Source organism: Dermacentor variabilis, chromosome 3 (assembly GCF_050947875.1).
Source record: "Dermacentor variabilis isolate Ectoservices chromosome 3, ASM5094787v1, whole genome shotgun sequence".
Taxonomy (NCBI): domain Eukaryota; kingdom Metazoa; phylum Arthropoda; class Arachnida; order Ixodida; family Ixodidae; genus Dermacentor; species Dermacentor variabilis.
This window is the reverse complement of record NC_134570.1, coordinates 39,221,776-39,236,399: the sequence shown is the minus strand read 5'-3', so window position 1 is coordinate 39,236,399 and position 14,624 is coordinate 39,221,776. Positions and strand designations below refer to the sequence as shown.

At 45.8% G+C, this 14,624-nt stretch overlaps 1 protein-coding gene across 1 annotated transcript in view; it reads left to right on the top strand.

Moving 5' to 3' along the window:
* The window catches only part of LOC142575439 (carotenoid-cleaving dioxygenase, mitochondrial-like), a 116,123-nt gene that overhangs the window by 78,925 nt on the left and 22,574 nt on the right, over positions 1 to 14,624 (top strand). The window lies entirely within an intron of this gene.

Sequence of the window (14,624 nt, the reverse complement as noted above, 5' to 3'; positions counted from 1 at the left end):
ATTCTGATTATCTGTGTAGTAATTGTTCCTGCGTCTACAAGATTTCTGCAAACTCTGCAATGATTACCATTCATGGCTTATACTTAGCAAAAAGAAGCGTTGTTGAGTGGTTTTGCAAGTTCCGATGGTGTAATGGTTCCTCACTTTCAAGCGACCTTGCTTTTGATTTGTATACTTGAAATATCAGTGCGAAGCGTACTTGTCCCTTCCGATTCTCGGACGCACTTCCCTTGCGATTGTTTCCTTTCTGGAATTTGGAAATAAAAGCTTGTCTTCGGCACTGTCTCATGAAAACGTACCACTGAGGACATTGACAATCGGTAAGTCCAGCGTGATACTTAAGTATAGGGACACATATCAGTGCTGCCTACGTGCCAGCCGTTGCTTTCACGAACACACGTCGTTTATATGGAGGGATTCAGCAGCATCCCGATCGGATAGCGCATGCTCTACAGCCTCCGCTGCGCTGCACGCATTTACTGAGACGTCGCACGGAAGAAAGGTGGTCCTGCGTCCGCTTTCTTTTCCGCCCCACTGATTCAACGTTAATTACACTCATCGATCGGGACGACCTCGCTCATTAATCGGCGACGCGGTGGGACCGCACGAGTAAGTCCTGCGCCTGCGCAAGCGATGCAGCTCGGGCAGGAAGCGCCAGCGTGAATCTTGCCCGAGCAGACTGTTATATGGGGCTGCGCTTGACGTCCGCCAAAGTTTTCTAATAGGTTCTCGAAGTTCGTGTCAATGTGCAAGGTGCGTGGCACGAAGTGCGCTGGAATGCAGATTTCGTGCAATAGTTTGCTCACATTCTTCGCCTCTCTGAACGGGGCCGTAGCAAGGGTACGCATTCACAGCAAGATGGCCTAACTTTGAACGCGCAGCTTTCGCTGCCTGTCATTCAGCGTTGGCCGAAGATATATATATATATATATATATATATATATATATATATATATATATATATATAATGTGTGTAATCTTTTACAGCGAAGCTGTCTGTGGCTAGGATCCCGGGATTCTTTCGCGTCTGTCACACCGACAGAAAACCTAGTGAGCCGATCCCGGTTGCAGTGTTGGGCCAAGAACAATGACCCATACCTCCGCCTCCCCGTAAGGCAGGGGCATGAAGCGAACATGCAGCACAACTTGCGTTTCGATACGAAACGCACAAATAAAAAGAAAGATCACCGACGATTACGATACTTCCTAATGCGAAATTTGAGCGCAGCTGTGTGCGTGGGTATATTGGCTGGCGCGGACAATATATCTCGTACGGCACGTTGCTAGCAGAGCGAAATGTGGCGCGACTGCCTCGCTAAATCTTTAGATCGCGAGAGGCGGCGCGTGGATCACGCCTGGGCGCGATTCACAGCAGCCGCCGCAGACGGACCTCCGCTCATGCCGCGCTTTGTTTCCACACAGACGACGCGCGCTACTGTACGCCATCTCGTATAGCCATCATTCACTCGGTTACGAAGGGCTACGCCGACGTTCGTCATTAGAACGCGCGCCTAAGAGCTGCCATCTAAAAAAAAAAAAGCCGTCAAATCACATGATTGATGAGAAAGCGCGTGTACTCCCGCGTTGATCAACGCAGGTTGCCTCCGATCTCCCGCCGGTGGTCATTGTCGGAGACTTTAACGTAGACATCCCAAAACCGACATGTCAACAAAGCAGTAGTTCACCCACTTCATGGAAAAGTTTGGCCTCGCTTACTGCAACGATCCGATTCTACCAACTTTACCGTAAACGGGTCATGCATTGTTTTAACTTTGACCAAAAACATTTCTCAAATAAAATCGGAAAAAAATCTGTGTGTAACATAGTGACCACAAAGTAGGTATAGCAGTAACTTCAAAGTAACAAATAAAATAAAGGTTTGTAAATTGCATTGAACCGTATGTGTCATATATCAATTTGAAGAGCAATGTGCGTAATGGGGCGCACATCACGGGATCAGTGTTGGACAGGTTGCCCTACGATAGGCGCAACATACCTACAGCTTCGTTGACCACCGCCTTCACAGGAGTGAATCGGTGGTGATTTTTTTTTTCTCTTGGTATGTTGTCTATAGGCAATACTCATCAATGAAGGGTCAAGTATGAGACCCCTCTACATACCCTCTATTATTGCCGTGACATTCACCTTTTTGCGCGGTTTCATGAAGGCAGTCACCGAAGAAAGCGCTTGTAGGAGAATGCATACAGTACAGGTATGCAGGGGTAGCGTCACTTTGACACTACATGTGAAGGCTCAGTGGCTGCATGGCGCTCCGTTGCTGAGCTCGAGGTCGCGCGTTAGAATCCCCGGCTCATAGTGAGGTCACGGTTGCGATCCCGGCCGCGGCGGACGCATTTTGATGAGGGAGAAATGCAAAAATGTTCGTGTACGTAGATTTAGGCGCACGCCAAAGAACCACAGATGCTAAAAATTGGTACAGAGTCGCCCACATACGACGTGCTCCATAATAAGATCGTAGTATTTTAACTACGTCGTACCTTAATTAACTTAAGAATTAATCTTGAGTTCCCCGCCACGGCCTCTCTCATAGTCCGTGGGACGCTTTAGGGTGTTAAAATTCGTAATTTATTTAGATATTTTATGTAGACTGCCTTTTCCAAAAATTCCTCCTTCTGCCGGGTGCCATATGGAGTGCTAGCGTCTTCTATAAAAAAGAAAAGTAGTTTCACGACCGAAAGAAAGAAACAGAAAATGACTAGACTTTGAGCAATTAGCTCGGTCTGTTCTCGAACTAAAACGAGAAATTCACCAAACCACTCATCACCACTCACGATTATACGCGCCAACTAATGGACATTTTTGCCACTGAAGCGTGCAGAGAAGAGATTAATAGAAAAAAGAAGAAAACTTGGGAGTGCCGGTGAGAGGAGTGAGCTGTTGAGTTTTGTAACTTGGTTCCGTTGATGAAGACAAATTGAGAGCGTTCGGACAACTGCCAAACCCAATTACGATCGCATGAGCACATCAGCTGGTGCAAGTGTGTCGCAAATGCGCCAACTGCGGACGTAGTTGAAAGTATACGCGTACGAGAAACGAATGGTGAATTGGGGTTGAAACTAGGCTGACCACGATCTTTCTTTTTTTCTTTTTTTTACACCCTGGCCTGAAAAAAACGCATGCAGTAAAGAGATTCCAAACTATACTTACGTTGTACTGCTCTGACGCCTGAGCCATGATGTCGCTACATTGGGGCATTGCGACATAAGCCCCCTACCTAAAGTTGTAAAAAAAGAAAAAAAAAGAAAGAAAAAAAACATGCTTTCATTATTTATTTTAAAGCTGCAATTTGGCATAGTCTCGTTGCAAAAGGAAAATTATCCAGGTTTACAGTAAAGAAAGTCACTGCTGATGACTTCGCGAGGCACAATTTTGGAGTGCTGTAGCTACGATCAACTTTCACCGTTTATTGCGTCGATAAAATTGAGGGTTTTTTTTTTGTGGCAGTGACTGAGCAGGACTGTTGACACCACGGCCGGTAAAAGTAAACCGAACGTGTCTGGTACGCTGTGTGCGCGACGTATACACGACATAAACGTATACTTCCCTGAGCAACACAATACGGACCTGGAATTCCGCGATAAAGACGGTTTTCTCCTGTGCATAAGGCTTGGCGTTGAACAGCGCTGAAAGGCTTCCAGTGCACGCGTCAATTTCAGTTTGCGCGTCTGAATTACGAATAAACTCAGTCTTTTACGGCTAGCCTCTGGTTCGTATACTTTTATTTTGTTCATGGGTATGCGTGTACTATATTGGTAATCAGCTAGCTGAAAAAAAAAGAAAAAAAGAAAATTAGTTTGCATGAAAGACAGCTTATCTATAGTTACCAAATCCTTACGGGCTCTTCTTCGCGCTATAAGCTCCTTTGACGGCTATAGGTGCGCTGATCCCCGAGGGAGTGCTTCATCCGCGACGGCCGATTCTTTTTCTTGACACACCCGGACTTTCGCAGCGGGAGCGGCGTCGCTCGTCTTGGTGTCAAAGCAGAGAAAACAAAACTACCCGCAGGGTTTACTATGCACAGCTCTAGATCTTGGTTCCTGGTATTCGGACGGTAAGACGGCCCACAGATAATGCCGTCCTCTTGACCTCTCCGCTCTAGCTTCGATTTATCGGAGCTTAAGCGGAGCAATCGCAGGCATGCGCCACGAAATAGGGGCACACCCGCAGTTCTGGGTGCCTGTCCTTATTTTGTGTGTGCGCCCGTGTATTGTTTTCTAGCTCTTTGTTGTTTCTGCCGTTGCTATCTTTTTTTTTCTAACTGCGTGAAGCAGTAATGTCTTACGCAACGGGGTTTTAGCGTAACACTCTAGCGTAATAACGTTGCGTAGAGGCTAAAGTGCAGCGCTCTTTATAAGTCGTTCTCACAGGCAGGCTAAAATAGATACAGAAATAATGCTTATGAATTTCGCAACGAACCTTCGTGGTTATTGTTATCATTATCGCGCCGTTGTCTTCTTTGTGGTTGTTGTGCCCTTAAGTGCTTTGCAATGTAAATCACGTAGTCTGCCACTTTTATTTAGTACACGGCTTTCAATAAAGATATTGGTTCTCTGTTGAAGTCATCGTAACTGCTACGTAGTTTACTCCAAGGGCATGAAAGAGTCTCATCGCATGGAATTAAGATAGCGGTCTCCGTTCCTTTGCCCGTTCCAAAATCGACGGCGGTTAGAGGGTCTGTCAAAACTGACCTATCTTCACCAGCGCCGTCATGTTTACGCGCAATGACTTAATTTTTAAACGTTTCTTGATTTTGTTCCGCGAGCACAAGGGAGCATTCGAGTGGTGCCAGATGTTATCGGTCACTGAATAAAGACTTCTAGGGGACACTTGCATTTCATTCCAACTAATACCCCTATCACACGGCACGTGTAATGTCATTTGCAGCGAATGATATAACGTCTTAAAGTCATTATTGTTGCTCATACGCGGGCATAGTGAATGACAATAACGGCTAATGGCATTCGCCTATTGAATTAGTTCCCTGAACTCATGCAAGCGCGACTTACGTAATCTCGACGACAGGGGCTTGGCAAAAAATTACGAAATCGGTAATTTAAAACGAAATGTAATCAGAGTAAAGGTTGTCATAGTTGCTGTTATGAGCTTTTTAAACCTCTTTATGACGTAGAATGCGATAGTTGAAGTGGTTTGTGCAGCTATATTCTTGTTCCCAGTCGCCGAATCGACGCTAGCACCTCTTGTCGGCCATGTTTACAAATGTTCGTCCGCTTTTTTTTTTCATTTCTGCATATTGTTTTCAAAGTGGTGCCACGCTAAAGCCTATCCGCCAACCCAGGGAAGCCAACTCTGCAGCTTCGTCAGCGGAGAATGAGGAGCGAAAAGTGCACTGGACCGACGGCGAGGCGCGCGCGCGCTGCAGAAAGTGTGGGAAGATCACCTCACCGATTTGCGCAGGGCGAAGCGCAACCTGGAATTATACATGTCGATTGCCGACTACTACCTGCGTGCTGATAAACATCGCCATCATTTGCGAATGACATTCTGTATACCCGCGTAGACAGGGAGCGCGAGACCGCAGAGACATTCGCTATGGATGTCATTTACTGTGAATGACATCACACGCACCGTGCGACAGAGGTATTAATTTCAGCTCACGGCTATATTTCAGTTTCAAAAACACAAGAAAAGCTGCTTGTTGATTGCACATCACTTTCATGACTCGCGACCATGTTACTGCTCAGAAACAGTCATGCGCTGTTTTTCTTCTCTGTGGCCCTTGTAACTTTCGCTATGCGCATTGGCCAGAAGAATGGAATGGCAAATCTATGCATGGTGTAAGGAATTTAGAAAAAATTTAGAAACGGATTCATGGCTCGGGTAAAAGAAAAAGAAAGAAAATTCACCGACGATCACTGTACCCCTTAATGCGAAATCTGAGTGCAGTTCTGTGGGTGTTTTCATTTAGTGATGTATTGACTGGTGCGGACAATCTGTCTCGTGCGGCACGTTGAAAACGGAGCGCAGTATGGCGCGGCTGCCTCGCTAATCGAGGGATCGCGAGGAGCAGCGCGTGGGTGACTCGTGGGCGCGACTCACAGCAGCCGTCGCAGACAGACCTCCGCTTATGCAGCGCTTTGTTTGCATACATACGACGCGCGCTACTCTGGCGCCGCCTCGTAACCATCGTCGCCGCAGTGCACACCTTGCGCGGCACTACACTCTTCTTCTCATGCTTTCGCCCTAGCTTCTTCCTCCGCTTTCTTCCTCATGCTTCCGCGGCACCGTCTTCCTCTGCTTTCGCCTTCCCGCTCTGTTCGCACTCCCCGCTTTTTTTTCATACCGCGCTGCGCTCCGCGTTCGCTCTTTCATTCGCTGCTCTCGTTCGCTCTGTTACGCCGAGAACGACGACTCTCTACGCAGGAACGGTTGCCTAGAAGCGGCGCTTTAAAGTAGTTTCTTATCGCCGGTTCATATTGACATAAGAGTACTGAACCAGTGCACCTCTGGAGGCGTGGTGGATCTAACCGGACATCCTTTTTCTACCTCAGGGCACTTTCATTTCGTTATTTTGTGTGGTTCAGAAATCGATTGAGGACGCCATTACTGTCTTAAATCGAGTTTTCTTGTTTGCCATCAAAAAGAAACGTAGAAAATAAAACCTAACTGGCGCGCCGATGTAAGCTTCACTTTTAGAAACGCTCGTGAAAATTATTTTTTTTTCTTTACTCACTCTGTTGTTTCAGAGCATCCCAACTACCGCTATTTCAACGCACCGCCAGTACTTAGGTTTTGTTAGTTAGATTTTATCGTTTTCTTCGATTTTTTTTCTCGCTATCGTAGAGCAGCAAAGGCGCGCTATGTTGGGTTCGCTAGCCCCTCGGGTATTTCAACTTCTGTAACTAAAAAAACTGAGAGTAACTAACGAAGGAAACTGAGACGGAATACAATCGAAAGAACCCCCAAGGGAGTCTTTCTAGAGCTTGAAGCATAAACACACGTCGCCGAGCTCAGTAGACCCCCCCCCCTCCGCCCCCCTTCCCGTCCTGTTTTTGGTTATGCTTGTTTCACAAGTCTTCAATGTTTTCATCTCTGGGGCCTCTTCGCGCCGCGCAGTAATAGTTTAGTCCAGTCTCATGGGGGCGCTCAGGAGCGCTTGGATGCAGCAGAATCACCGGGTACAGGCTCCAAGCCCGGGACGAAGGGAGGCCACGGTCTACTTACGCCCAATTTGCAGCGTTCAGCGACGTGCCCTTGCCCAAGACTGGCGAGAAGCCAAGTACACGCACTCGTTCGTCACGTTTCATCGGCTTCAGCAAACTACACGCACCCTCGGCCTTGGAAAAACTGTACGCGTTGGCGTGACCCCCCTTGAAATGAAAATATAAGAGAAACTACCACGGAACGCCTGTAGAGTACGCTTTATCTTCGCGGAAAGTGTCTATGCTAGTCGTAAGTGAACCTGCATTTGTACCATGCTATTCTTTTTTTTTTTACGCCAGGTGCATTCATCTCGGATGCTTCCGCTTCTAATGCGACGCTCTAGCAGTCAGCTACAATGTCGATTTGGTACGACGGTCATAGGTATGCCTGACAAGCTTGTTTAATTTGAAAGCACTGTAGTCATTTGTGTCAAAGCTGTGACTTTCCTTTTAGTCGTCTTACTTCAACACAAGCATTAATAAAGGAATTCGTTGGCGTTCACTCAAACACATCATCCAGACAAAGAATAACACCTCGCTCATGCGATGTTTTCATGCGTGACGAAGAAACAGATTGTGCTACTCGTATAACTGATGCTAGCCGCTACTGTAGCCATCGTAAGCCCAGATAACGCCACCAAGAGTCCTTCTGTGCCATGTGAACTCCAGCATTGTGGACAGACTAGGAATTTGGTCGACATTCTTTGCTTACGGCGAATAAGAGACGTCTGCAGACGCGACAGAAGCACACAGTGCGCGCGTTAACAGCTGACATATTATTAAGTAAAACAGAACGTAACTACAACAGGCCAACCCGCAAGAGCATACACTCAACAGAAGAAACGTTCCAGTAAATATATTTCACCCTCAAGAAGAGAAATAAAAGGGACTGAGCCGAAATTACCGGAGTTGCAGTTATGCAAGTCTTTTTTATCACGTGCTCTTTGACCTTATGTCTTGTTGTATGCCCCCTCAAAGGAAGATTTGAAGCCCAGCCACGTGACCTGAGATGAGTAGACAGATGCAAGCAGCTTGAACCTTGAAAATTGCCACTGTTTGTTGCAACGTTTCATTGCAAAAAGAAAACAAATAAATAAAAGGTCTCGCGTACGAGACGTAGTCAACGTGTTTTACAATCACAAGGCTGTAAAAACTTACGACATCAATCGACAAGGTTTCGTTTGAGGCGTGACAAAGCAAAAGGACAAAAAAAAAAAAATAAACATCCAATAAGAGCCCCCGGAAACGCCATCAAAAACTCAGAATTCATGTAGCGCAGAAGCAAAGATCAACCGGAATGACTCAAAGGGAATGTTTGCGTTAATGTTGCGACTGAAGCCGCTTAAGCGGTTATCGTAACGCTGGAACATCGCAGTCGAGAGCAAGAATCTCCTGACCGTCATATTCACCGAACGTTCCTGTCTCGAGCGCCACGCCACGCACTAGCGCTTAATGGTCGACGAGAGTGGTGCACTTCAGGCTTCGCGTGTCCACGCTGACGATGGAGCTTTGACTTTCCTTTTTCGGACGCATGCTGATACAGACGTTTCCGTTTACAGCTCAGAACCACTCAAACGCCCAATAAGTGCTTGCGAATATAGACACACAAATCGCAGAGTAGACTTTCGCCTGCTTCGCAGTTTGGGTGCGTTAATTTTGCTTATTTGGTTTTCTTCTTTTCTTTATATGTTCTCCGCGGCAAGCCCTAAATTGCTTGCATCGGGCGGGCAAATGGCGATGCTTACCAGGTTTTTTCTTTTTCTTTCCTGCAATTCATTTCTTTAGATGCTTCTATACGTTTTCATAAGTCATACTCATGTAGTCTTCATTTTAGCTTTTCGTTTAACTGTTCAACATTACGGCACGTATGTGGCGTAATGTTAACTACACACTTGTTGAAGGGACACTAAATAGAAACACCAAATCAACTTAGACGGGTAAACTATTCTCTCAAATTTTAGTTTCCGCAATTAGGAGACAAAAAGTTGATTGCTTGTAGAGGAAGGAAAATGACACATTTACACTTTATTTTTTAAAATTCTGCGTGCGTCGCTGGTACGTCAGTGTGACATCACATATCTCGATGCCTTCTCCCATATTTGAACAATTGTGGTCCAATAAAATTCTGCAAACTTGTTAAAGTCAGTCTTGGACTCCTTTACTATGCAGTTCGTATTTACGGAAAAAAATAATGAGGCGTGAAATCCATTACGTCGACGCGTATTGGGGCGGTAACTTCGTGCGTGCGTGTGTAGGTGTTTGCGCGCTTGTGAGTTTGTGCGTGTGTGTGTGCACGTATGCACGTGTTCATGTGTGTGCGTGTCTAATCTTCGGTTCCATATTCGCTCTTCTCGCAAAATAACATGTAACTACATACGCTAGCATATCCCACCTTAATTAATAATAAAAAACATTCGGTACGTCCTATCAGGGTCGTTACAAGGGTTTTCGCCTTCTTGCATGTGATGCCAACGGACAGTGTGAAGTGTATAATGAATCATGGTCATACAGACGCCGTCAGACCAAGAAAAAAAGCAAGGAAAAAAAAACAAACAAGAGCGATGAGTGTTGCGCATCGATGCATTTGGGGGAGAGAATATTGGCAATTGAGTTAAAGGCGCCACGAAAACCGATCTCCGCTATCTGCCTTCGGTTGAAAGCAACTCGGTGACAAATGTGCACTGAAAAAAAATAGCAATCGATGCGGCCAGTTAGAGACGGCAAAAATATACTATAAACTACACGAATTGCCAAAGTGCGCTAAGTATGAGTCGCACACGTAGCCTTGATGAGTAAACAAGCGTCGGGCTGGACGCGTCTGCGAAACGACACATTTGCTGACCTCGTTCGGTCTGCTCTGGTCGCGATGTAATGGCGCGGACGAAAAAGCTGCAGCGCGGGCAATGAACGTAGACACTGTCTCCAAAAGGAAAAAGAAAAGAAAGCAAACGGAAATGGGTCCGCGACTAACAATAACAACAAAGTGCGTACATATCGGAGAAGAAGAAAGCAGAAGGAAGTTTCAGGGACAAGCTGGAGGAATAACGCAAGAAAGAAACAGGGGAACGGCCATTTCAGGAAATGAGAAAGGTCACCGAGAAGTGCTTGGCTTGGCTTCACGGGGCTGTAGCCTCGGGGGAACCAGAGAAAGAAGATCGTGACGGTAGAACAGACGGCGCCGTGGGGCGACGCACTTGAGCTGAAGCCAAAGCCACTGAGGGTCGACACAAAGCTCGGCTTTTCTCCCGGCACTTGAAATAGAGAAACAAACGTCTTCTAGAACAACCTCCTTCGCTCCGTAAGGCCGACGTAAACGTAAACAGAAGACCACTGGCCGTCTCGCTAGCAGACGTGCGAGTCCGCATTTCTCGTTAAAGAGGGGACTCTACTCCAGACGAAAAGAAAACAAAACCCTCGGTAAACACGAAGGTGTGAAAGACAACTAGAACAACGAAAAAGGATAAAGTAAATGAGACGTGGCTATTGAAGGCGTGGAAGCCCCCGTGTCCGGACTTGGGTCATAAATCGCCAGACGAGGTGAAAAGTAGGGGTGATATGTTCTGACGCCACGGTAAGAAGCAAGAAGCACAGCAAGAAGCCGTTACGGCAGCACTCCCTGTATCACCATAGGGGTCTCTTTTTCGTCACGTAAGAGTGAGTGCTTCTTGAGATCTGTGAATGCTATTACAAGTAGGTTGCGCCAGACAAATAAACGCAATTTCACCAAAGCGAAAGATAATGCCAATTACGAAAGGTAATTGGCCGTAATCTTGGGCATTTCAATAGAAAGCTACGCTGTTTGTACGAGGTTTCCCCACGTGGAATAAGTATGTATACGGTAAGCTGTTAGCAACGTAATTGCGGTGTTTATTTTTTTAGAATGGATGTTAGAACAGATGGTGGAGTCTTCTGAGGACGTGATCGCTGATTGGTCGCGGCAAGTTATTTGTGTACCCCTCTGCAAAGGCCCATGATATATTGCAACAAATAATTGCATCTGAGATTCCGCTGCCATTTATGAGCTCGCCATCTTTGTAAAGTACACTTTGTAAGTGAGCGCGTTAATATCAGATTGTGCTGACCTATTCTGTTTCATGTCTGGAAGTTTGATGGTGCTTTTGCGTGACGTTACAATGGACAGCTGCGGATTAGCGTTGAGCATCTATAGAGATCCTGAGCGCGCAGAAAAGTCACGAATGCTTGGACGTCCTTTTTTTGTGTGTGTGTGTCTTTGTCTTTGCATTCCTATGCCGTCAGATTGCGGCCTTCGTGGCTTTGGATTGAATGCGCGACCATACGCTCATCTGTGGGCAGTTTTAACGCATGACACATGGCAATGTTACAATAATAAGACAATAAATAAATGTTTTGAATGTCAGGACGTCAGTATAGAAAATGATATTCACCTTACTGCGATTCTATTTTCCGTTTGATGTCGATGGCTTATAAAGGTAAAAATGATACTAGGCTGAGAGAGTTGGGAAAATTTGTGCAAGTTCACCGGCGTCGTACTGCGCAACACGTGGCGTTATAGCAACGTAACAATTCAGTTATTAGCCGGGTATAATATAAGTGGCACTAACAGTTGTACGTTGGTGACCTTCCCTTAAGGTCGCGATAACGCCGTAAAGTATGCTGGTTAGTGGCTATTCCGAGTTAACGTGTTGAAGCACTGCTTAATACCGTGATAAAGTTTTGAAATGCACGAACGGCTGTTGATCTGAGGCTGTAGTGTTCCGTTGAGGCAAGGAAAGGAACTTGTCTTAAGAGAAGTAGTACAATCTAATAAGGAAACTCTCGTCTCAAAAGCATATAAAAGCAAGGCGCAGGAGGACCTCGCTTGTGAAAACAAACTCGCTGGCTTCTCTTCTTTCATTCCAAGCGGACATGCACTCTTCTGCGGAAAACTGCTTCGTTGCCATGGAATTCCCCCTCTCTCCAATCCCCATCGGCGTCTCTGCGCACACGTTTGTTTCGGCATCAAAACACACGGTGATGAGGGAGGCTGCGGCAAACAGGCTACAAAGCTGGGGCAGATAAATTCACATGCAGAAAAGAAGCCCTTACGCGATGTTTTGGTAGCGGCAAACGTGATCAACGTGCCCGCGAAAACTGTTTCGGGAGAATGGTTTTTCGTGTGGGGGATGAAGCCGGAAGCACGGGCTTTGTGCACGATGCGTTGCGGCGGGCTTCCCTCGCTCGCCAGGATGTACCCTGAACGCCCCTTTCTTAAAGGGACAGACATCCGCTCAGAATATGAATCTAGATGACTCCGATGATGGAAAGGGTGCTTATTGTGCTGGCTAAAACGAGCCCTGTTTTATTTTCATTAAACGTTTATACGTTCCTTAAACATTTAATGAAGAAATATATATATAGATATATATATATAATTCTTCATTAGAACTTGCTAAAATTGACCGTTTCGTGCCCCACGCCGCAAAACCACGAAGATGCATAATTGAGCAACCACGTGACCTCCTGCTAATTTACGCGGTTTCTGGTACTTTTATTAGAATATCAATGCAGTAGACTTTTTTCTATTATAAGCTTTCTTTCTAACTTACAACGCGCAGATAAGCCTTCGTTTGTAGTGAGAAGAAAGGCGGTGCTCCTTTCGCTTTTGTTCTCGGTGAGTTGGCTTGGCTCGTCTATCGACATTATAACGATGCCGGGGACCAGCCAGCCATGACGTAGGCCTTTTCTTCGGGAAATACGTTGTAAACATATAGTAAATGTCTCTACAACAACGGAAAGTTACTGTACCAGCTTTATTTTACGTATCTTCAAAAGTGGTTGAAAAGGTGAAAATGTAGGAGGTTTACCACAGCCGCACTCACTCGTGTTGTGAAAGCAGAACGTTGGGCGGCCTTCCCTTTTGCGAGGCGGGCTATCGGCATCGCTGTCACTTCTCAGCGTTGCTGGAGAAGGGTCTCTCTCTTTTGTTTTATTTTCAGAGGCTGCCCAGATCGAAAAATTCTGCTTACAAGATATCCACGCGCTTTTGGAAGTAACCGCTGGAGGTGTAAACACTACCGTGTGTGAGGATTTCGTTGTGAATTGAAAAAAAAATGGGATTCCCAAAATCGCTTGTCAGTTTCTTTAAGAAAGCGTGCGAGAAGACGACGTCCAGTATTCGCTTGCGGCAGAATTTGAAATTTCAACGAGAGACGCTGTCCGGTAGGCTCTACATGCCAGCGTTGTGGGTGCACGCACGAAATTTGACTGAACGCTGGCGAACCATAAACTCGTGATATTTTATTTTCGAATGAAAGTAAACGAAAGAAATTTGTTCGCCTTTTCTTTCACGACGAAGATATAGCAATATGAGATAGAAAACAAACAGAATGATATAATACAGGTTGGAAACAAAAGGCAGGAAGCACGCAAGGACAAAAGAACCATGAGATCCCTATGTCAATAAAGATGTTCCTTTCTTGACGTTGATGATACCTCGGGCAAACCTCTAACGCCGATTGTTGGATTAGGGATAGCTGTAGAAGTACCTGTGCGCGAAAGAAATAAACAAAGCAGCAACCATGCCCCTGCCTCTTTTCTTTTTTTTTTTTCCATAAATGTAAGAAGGGAGAATGCATTAGTTTTGCTTTGCATGCATAGGATGAGCGTTTATTTCTCACTCTCCCATTTACAACGCGTCATATACTCCTTGTTTCTTGTTCGTAGGTGGTTGCCACGCTTCTAGAGCGCTAATATTTGTTTCCGTGGCAGTAAATATTTGCATGTTTAAGTTGGTGGCTCGTGTTCGTACTCTTCCGCACGCGTGCTTTCCTAGTTTTCCCTCCGAAAAGTACCATTTGCTGGCACTGAAATTTGTTTATCGTGCGTGGCCTTTCTCTCCCTCCCTTTATACTTTCTTCTGATCTTCCTAGCTTCTTCCGCGCCCATATGCAGTGTAGCTAACCAAGTTTTCGGTTGGGGTAGGCCTGCCTGCGGTGCCTTTCTTTGTTGTTTTATTATTTACATGAAAATAAAAGAAAGGTATTTATGCGTCTCTAATGGCGACAGCTTCTCCTTTTCACGTAATAGCAACATGAATAGAAAAAATATATTGTAAAGTGAGAACTAGCGTCACAGGTTCCTAGAGTTTAGGGCGGAGTTAGAAGAGAGGGGTAACTGAAGCACACAACTAGTTCCAGACACACCGGAACACGCAGAAGCAAATTGTGAGCACACGTTGCAACAACCACTGCATATCGAGTGCCGACAGATACTCCGTATAATGAGTCCCGAACGCACAAATAAGGCCACGATGTGGTCGTTGATGAGCAGGAGCACAGATGAAGAAAATATACAGACGGCATTGTACACAACCGCAGACACAGCAGTCAGAACCGGGCTTCATATCACACACGGCTCTCTCTCTCTCTCTCTCTCTCTTCCTCTTGCTTATTGCGAACAGGTAAAGTGTATACCTCTTCCGAG